Here is an 8,501-nt window from a genome sequence, read left to right on the forward strand (position 1 = left end):
TCTGTCTTCACCAACCTAAAGAAAAAGCAAAAAGATCTGCGGCAAGGGAACTGCCATGCCCATATTGTGCACAACACAGTGAAGCATGCTCTCGATCAGCTGCTCACTGTAGATGTGGAAAATGTTGTGCTGAAGGTCTATGGCCACTTCTCCACATCTGCCAAATGCCTATTTTTTGTGGTTTCACTTGCAAACTTTGTTGGCCTATGTTTGTTATCGTCATAGCTGTGTATTCAGCTATGACAATATGACTTGAGTTGTGATATAGAGAGACTGAGTGCATCTGTTCACACTGATTTCAATAGCAGATATCTTTTTATAATGCCCATTTATCAATCTTAATATTTTTATGAAAACATGTTTTAAGTTGCGATTTACCACCACTGGCACATCATCGGACCTGTGGTCGAGGGGTGCCCCCCCCCCCAGGCGTCCCTTATTTTTCTGTATTGAAGGTGGCAACCCTAGTTTCTGGTGAATCCAACAACCACGCTGGTGTTAGGTAGCTGTGATGGGAGTCCACTTGATAACACAAATGTGACAATCAAAACAGATGGAAATGTCATTGTCCATGACGATGGATGAGTTGACCCATTCACTTGCAATGGGTCTGGCATTTTCATTGTTTCACCTGTTCCAAATTATACGTAAAACTATGTTGTTCCTTGAGACATTTGTCTTCAAAATGAAAATTAGAGTACCAATTGCTGTCCAGAGAGTTTACAATCCTGTGTAAGATGAATGTATATTGAAAACATAAAAAAGAAATTCCATATCTTTTTCAAATTCAGTCATGATGTTAATTTAAAGAATGAAATGCTAACTACAGGGACTATAAAGCCAAAGTCATTTGTATAACCTTAAAAGCACAATTAAATTATAAAAGCTATGGATGGTTAATTTGAATAAAATATGTTATAATTTTCAAAGGCTTTGGATTTTTTTATTTTAACTGACCACATCCTTTTGCTAAGTATCTTAAAAGTGCTGTATAAATCCCTTGGTCCTTCAGAGATCTAATGTACATTAGGTTCTTTGTGGAACTGGAAAAGGTTCTCCTATGGCATCACTCTTAAGAACCTTACTATGGTTCCTTAAAGCACCATAGTACTAAGGGTTCTTTAGAGAACTTGCAAAATCATAGTTCCTTGTGGAACTGAAACGGGTTCTTTGTGGAACTGAAATGGGATGGTTCTCTAAAGAACTTTACAATAAAGGGTTCTTTGTAGATCGTAAAAGGGTTCTCCTATGGCATCACTCTGAAGAACCCTTATTGGTTCTAACTGCAACCTTTATTTTTAAGAGTGTACAGTACATACAGGTGAAACTCGAAAAATTAGAATATCGTGCAAAGTTCATTAATTTCAGTAATTCAACTTAAAAGGTGAAACTAATATATTATATAGACTCATTACAAGCAAAGTAAGATATTTCAAGCCTTTATTTGATAGAATTTTGATGATTATGGCTTACAGCTTATGAAAACCCCAAATTCAGAATCTCAGAAAATTAGAATATTGTGAAAAGGTTCAGTATTGTAGGCTCAAAGTGTCACACTCTAATCAGCTAAACACCTGCAAAGGGTTCCTGAGCCTTTAAATGGTCTCTCAGTCTGGTTCAGTTGAATTCACAATCATGGGGAAGACTGCTGACCTGACAGTTGTGCAGAAAACCATCATTGACACCCTCCACAAGGAGGGAAAGCCTCAAAAGGTAATTGCAAAAGAAGTTGGATGTTCTCAAAGTGCTGTATCAAAGCACATTAATAGAAAGTTAAGTGGAAGGGAAAAGTGTGGAAGAAAAAGGTGCACAAGCAGCAGGGATGACCGTAGCCTGGAGAGGATTGTCAGGAAAAGGCCATTCAAATGTGTGGGGAGCTTCACAAGAAGTGGACTGAGGCTGGAGTTACTGCATCAAGAGCCACCACACACAGACGGGTCCTGGACATGGGCTTCAAATGTCAAACGTCTTACCTGGGCTAAAGAAAAAAAGAACTGGTCTGTTGCTCAGTGGTCCAAAGTCCTCTTTTCTGATGAGAGCAAATTTTGCATCTCATTTGGAAACCAAGGTCCCAGAGTCTGGAGGAAGAATGGAGAGGCACACAATCCAAGATGCTTGAAGTCCAGTGTGAAGTTTCCACAGTCTGTGTCGGTTTGGGGAGCCATGTCATCGGCTGGTGTTGGTCCACTGTGCTTTATTAAGTCCAGAGTCAACGGAGCCGTCTACCGGGACATTTTAGAGCACTTCATGCTTCCTTCAGCAGACAAGCTTTATGGAGATGCTGACTTCATTTTCCAGCAGGACTTGGCACCTGCCCACACTGCCAAAAGTACCAAAACCTGGTTCAATGACCATGGTATTACTGTGCTTGATTGGCCAGCAAACTCGCCTGACCTGAACCCCATAGAGAATCTATGGGGCATTGCCAAGAGAAAGATGAGAGACATGAGACCAAACAATGCAGAAGAGCTGAAGGCCGCTATTGAAGCATCTTGGTCTTCCATAACACCTCAGCAGTGCCACAGGCTGATAGCATCCATGCCACGCCGCATTGAGGCAGTAATTAATGCAAAAGGGGCCCAAACCAAGTACTGAGTGCATATGCATGATTATACTTTTCAGAGGGCCGACATTTCTGTATTTAAAATCCTTTTTTTATTGATTTCATGTAATATTCAAATTTTCTGAGATTCTGAATTTGGGGTTTTCATAAGCTGTAAGCCATAATCATCAAAATTCTATCAAATAAAGGCTTGAAATATCTTACTTTGCTTGTAATGAGTCTATATAATATATTAGTTTCACCTTTTAAGTTGAATTACTGAAATTAATGAACTTTTGCACGATATTCTAATTTTTCGAATTTCACCTGTATACTGCTTCTTTTGCTAACATATTTCTTGTACAATTACAGGTGAAGGAAAAAAAATAAACATAAAATAAATAAAAATTGTAAAAAGAAAAAGAAAATATGTATAAACCATCCAAAAGACAAACAATAAAAAAATAACATTAAATATATTTTTACCTTCAATTGATGTTTTGAGTCAACATTTGAAAGTTCTAATTTTAGCATATAAGAAAGTATATACAATTTTTACTAATAATGCATATTAACACGCATTTATTGCTAGATTTATTGCAATAAATTATATTGCAATGTCCCACACACACCCCCCAAAAGACACAATACAGGTCAATCACAGGCAGAAAGATAAGTGTCAAAAACATCAGAGTAAGGGTTCAAGGTAATTCAAAGGCCAATGAAAATAGATGTTTTAAGCGTTGATTTAAAAACTGATAGAGATGACAGTTCTAATAAGAAGCAGCAGGCTGTTCCAGAGCTTAGGGCTGGCTATAGCAAAGGCTTGGTCGCCTCTGTGCTTTCATTTGGATCTAGGAACAAAGAGCAGTCCAAGATACCCAGATCTAAGAGATCTTGAAGGATTGTGTGGGTGCAGCAAATCAGAGAGATATGGAGGCACCTGGTTACCCAGTGATTTGTAGACAATTAATAAACTCTTAAAATCAATTCTGTATCTAACAGGCAACCAATGCAGTGAAATCAAAACTGAGGTAATATTTGAATATTTAAGTCAGCTTATCTGGAGTCTAGCTGCAGCATTTGGACTATTTGAAGACGAGATAGAAAAGATTGGTTTACGCCAGTACAGAGAAAATTACAATAGTCTTGGCATGATGAAATGAAGGCATCATTCAAATCACAGCTTTCGCCAAGCGTCGTAGGTGAAAGAAGCTTGACCTGCTGTCAAACAGGATGCCAAGATTCTTTGCACAAGATGTAATATAGGGCGCAAGATTGCGTAATTCAAAATTGAGAGTATTATTACAGCCGTTAGGCCCAAACAAAATAATTTTAGTTTTCATTCAATTAAAAAAGAATTCTATGAAAGCCACAATTTTAGTTCCATTTTCAATTAAATTCAGTTAAATTTAAATATAAAAGCGGCTCGACGGTGTATTTGTCATTGCGTTTCAGATGGAAGTACATTTGAATGTCATCAGCACAACCATGAAAAGACTCTCTGTATTAATTGAATATAGGAGTAGGAAGCATATATAGTGAGAATAAAACGGGAGCAAGAATCGAGCCCTGTGACACACCACAAGTGAGAAGCGCTGTAGAAGATGCTAACCAAGAACGACAGAGAATCTTCTGTTGGTTAAATATGAATGAAACCATCTTAGAACTGTGCCGCAAATACCAGTTCCGAGCTCTAGAAATAAGAATGTTGTGGTCAGCAATTTCGAATGCTGCGCTGAGATCTAGAAGAACCAGAGCCATAAAGAATCTGTCGTTATAAGATATCATTTGAGAGTCTTAAAAGAGCAGATTCAGAACTGTGGAGTGTTTTGAATCCTGACTGGATCATTTCATAAATTTATTTCGTGCTCAAATAACTCTGTAATTGAGCTAATACTACTTTTTCTAAAATATTTTAAATAAAAGGCAACTTAGAGATAGGTCTAAAATTAGCTAAGTCAGAGGGGCAAGATGAGGGGTTTTTTTTAGCTAAGGCATCACCATAGCAAGTTTAAGGCATTTTTTTGTGATAATGTTGGATAAATATTTAGATTTAGCAGCCTTTACGGCTTTTCGAAATCTAGTCAGTGTGTCCCTCCAAAATTCATAGAACACCTGTAGTTTGTCTTTTTTCCATTTAAGTTCCGATATTCCGACCCGGACCCGGCCCCGCCCCCCTCCGCTCCACACTCCTCCCGGCATTATCTCAGGCCGGGGTGCCACCGGCATGATGTACATCCCCCCCCCCCTCCCCCATCCCTGGGGCGGGGTGTATCTTGCGTCCTGTGTGGTCATCCCTGCCTTCCTCGCCCTGGGAGGAGACAGGAGGGGAAGACAACAACAACAAAAAAAACTAAACAGGCGAGGGAAAAGGCCAACACGGTGCGACAGAGAGGAAAGAGAGAAAAAGCTCACTCACCGGTTCTCTGATGTACCGTCGCGTGGTCCTCGAACACTCCTCCATACTCAGGTGGACGACAGCCGCTCCAACCCCGGGCGAACCGGAGTCAAACCTTCGACCTCCAGCGGGCAGAACGCCCCTCCGCTTTTCTGGCAGCAAATGGGGAAACTCCACTTGCTTCAGCTTGTTATTTTTATTTCCTAATGACGAAAATGGGTGTTTGGAGGATACATCACGTTATCTACAGCTAACTTAAGTTAGGTGCTGTGATTAGTGGTCTTCCTAGTTTTAAAAATGACAAGCTGAAGCAAGCTGGTTTCTAGCTAACTTACCTTGTTCTCCTTTTGCCTGACGTCCATGGGCTGAAACATTGCTGTGCTTGATAACGTGGTGGAGCACGTTCTCTCCTGACTGGACCTGCAGTTGACAATGCAACGCTGCTACGCTGGCGGGAAGGGAAGAGCGACGCTAGGTGATCGTCCATCGACGTGTCCACACTTGGAGTTACAACGGTCGGCTGCTGCCCGATTGTTGTGGCATTTGACAGTGTTCTGATGGTCTCCGCTGAAGCCAATATGGTGTTCAGCAAGCCCGCTGCATCGACTAATGTTCTTTGCTGTTGTTGGGAAGACATTGGTGTAGCGCAATTGGCGGGCTGAACTAACGGTCAACAGTCAGCTATGTTGTGGAAGGCGCGGTTTTCTACTATTAGGTGATGGGCCGGACCTCGAAATTATGAATTTAATACTTACCTCACAGCTGTGTAAGTCTTTTTGCTGAGGTCATGTAATAAAATCGTATAAGTACTACAGACATTGTTTCCAACTTTGTTGTTTGCACATTTGACGTAAAATGTCCTTACAAACTCTTACTTTTTTAAACCTGCAAATAAGCAGGAGTACTAATCATAACGTTAGAAAACCTCCCGTTTCCTTGACAACCAATGTAAATAATGAACACAGATGACCAGGAAGCTGCGTTCTTGAAATTACAATTTTGCTGTAAATCATTAAAAATGTAAATTTAGTTCTGTAGTTCAGTAATACTGAGGTAAAAATGAGGTGTTTTATCCATTTAGCCTCAAATGTAAAAAGCCCTGTAACCCCCTTTCCCAGACAAGTTGGGCAAAGATTGTTCAATGTACAAATTTATGGGTGAACCTGCAAACCACAGAGAGTACAGTAGCTGAAAAAGCCGTATTGGCATTTAACTTAAATTCGAAGACGTCCAAGATGTGCCGGCTAATGTTGGATTTCACAGAGAATGCTACATGCTCTTCACCAACAAAGAACACATAAGAAGAGCACGTAAGAAGATAGAAAATGCAGCTAACAACAGTGAAGGTTTGTATCAAATGTATCATTTTTATATAAAACGTTTCATTTATATACGTTTAACCCCTTACTAGTCAGCCCCAATTTTGGCAAGTGATGCATTCATGAATCCCCAAAATAAAAAGGTTGCTGCTCAGAAGTCATTCTGAATATACACATAACCAACATATATTTAGAAAGCCAACCCTTGAGAGTTTACATTTCAAGACTCAAAATTAACCAGACTGTTATTAATATTAAGATATATAAGCTCAAACATAGAAACAAAAACAACAAATATTAAGAATATATTTATAAAATGTATAAAAATATTATGTGAATTTAGGATTGCAACTTATAACCACAACTAAAACATGGGGATTTTTTTAAAGACAATCATCCCGCACATCCTATTCAATATTCTATAATAAAATCAACTCATCGAATATTCGAAAATCGTGACTCATCCCTAATTAATATAGTATTTCATTGCAAGTGGATGACATGACAAGTAGCAAAAGGCAGTGCAATATGTGTGTAAGTGGGGTCAAATGTTCATAGCAAATTTAAAAATAAAAAAATAAACCAATGTAGCAGCATCATAGTGTAAACTACCAGTGTATTTGTGCAAGAGTCAATCAGCTGCCCTTAGGTTATTGGAGGGTGGGGGTGGAAGGAAGAGGCTCTCTATGATTCCCCTATAGAAAGTTAAGAGGATGGATTTGTGGGAGATGAGCCTTCCTCAACTGTGGGAAGAAGTGCAGAGGTTTTTGGACTTTCTTGGCCAGGTTCTGTTGGTGGTGTCGATAGATCAAGATGGGTCATCTGTGATGTGGATACTAAGCAACTCCGTGATCTTGACCTGCTCCATTCATGTGATGATGTGATGATTGTCAACGATCACCTCTGTAGTCATTTGGGTGTGGAGAGATATGATGTTGTCCTGTCCGTGTCTGTGTGTTAGATAAACAACTGAATTATATTCAGATAAATAAACACAAAAAGCACACATTACTAGATAATTTGAAATCACATAAGCTACCATGCACAGAATTGTGTCATTGTATAAGCTGTGACGATCAACCATAAATGGCTTATATAACTCCATGACTACCACTATAAAGTTGTATGTTGTTTTGCTTTGCACTCTTTTTAGCTGATAATTAGTCTAGCTTACTTGTAGCCTAGGTAGCTTGCTATAAACCAGTCCAACCTGGACATACCTGTCAAATTATTTCCTACTGTCTTCCCGTTTAAATATTTACCCGTAATTATCCCGTATTTGAATACGCTTTGCTTAGTTCATTGTGTATGTACCGAATCATTTGGATTAGCCTAAGCAACATACCGTTAGACCTAGCTTTACTGCTCCACTACCAACATTCTTTCATGGCTACTGTTCTCATCAACGACAACGCATATATTCACAACGAAGTATAGCTTGCAGTCTTAAATACAACTTATATGAAAAGCATTAAGATATAGGGGTGTATAATCATTGTGTGTGTGAGAGTGTAATCATTTTAGTTGTATGTATGAGAGCATTTCACTTGTGTGTGTGAGAGCGCGTTTCAGTTGTGTGTGTGAGTGCGTTTCAGTTGCGTGTGTGAGAGCATTTCAGTTGCGTGTGTGAGAGCATTTCAGTTGTGTGTGTGTGAGCATTTCAGTTGTGTGTGTGAGAGCATTTCAGTTGTGTGTGTGTGTGTGTGAGCATTTCAGTTGTGTGTGTAAGAGCATTTCAGTTGTGTGTGTGTGAGCATTTCAGTTGTGTGTGTGAGAGCATTTCAGTTGTGTGTGTGTGAGCATTTCAGTTGTGTGTGTGAGAGCATTTCAGTTGTGTGTGTGTGTGTGTGAGCATTTCAGTTGTGTGTGTAAGAGCATTTCAGTTGTGTGTGTGTGAGCATTTCAGTTGTGTGTGTGAGCGTAATATTTTCAGTTGTATGTATGAGAGCGTTTCAGTTGTGTTTGTAAAAGCATTTCACTTGTATGTGTGTGAGCATTTCACTATAGTATGTGAATGAATTTGGTTTCATATGTGTATGTGAGAGGAAAAGTACATGTATGTGCATGGTAATTCTGAATAATGTCCCTAGGGGCACCTCATACATTGGCGCGAGTTATTCGTACATTCGCATGAAAACCAAGCTTTAATTGCACCACAAAAATATTTTGTTGCAGAGAAGCCTTTTGAGTATATTAGATTATCATTAAATTGGCCTCTGCAGTCCTAAATTCCATGTGG

This window comes from Xyrauchen texanus, chromosome 42 (genome assembly GCF_025860055.1).
Source record: "Xyrauchen texanus isolate HMW12.3.18 chromosome 42, RBS_HiC_50CHRs, whole genome shotgun sequence".
In the NCBI taxonomy this organism is placed as follows: Eukaryota; Metazoa; Chordata; class Actinopteri; order Cypriniformes; family Catostomidae; genus Xyrauchen; species Xyrauchen texanus.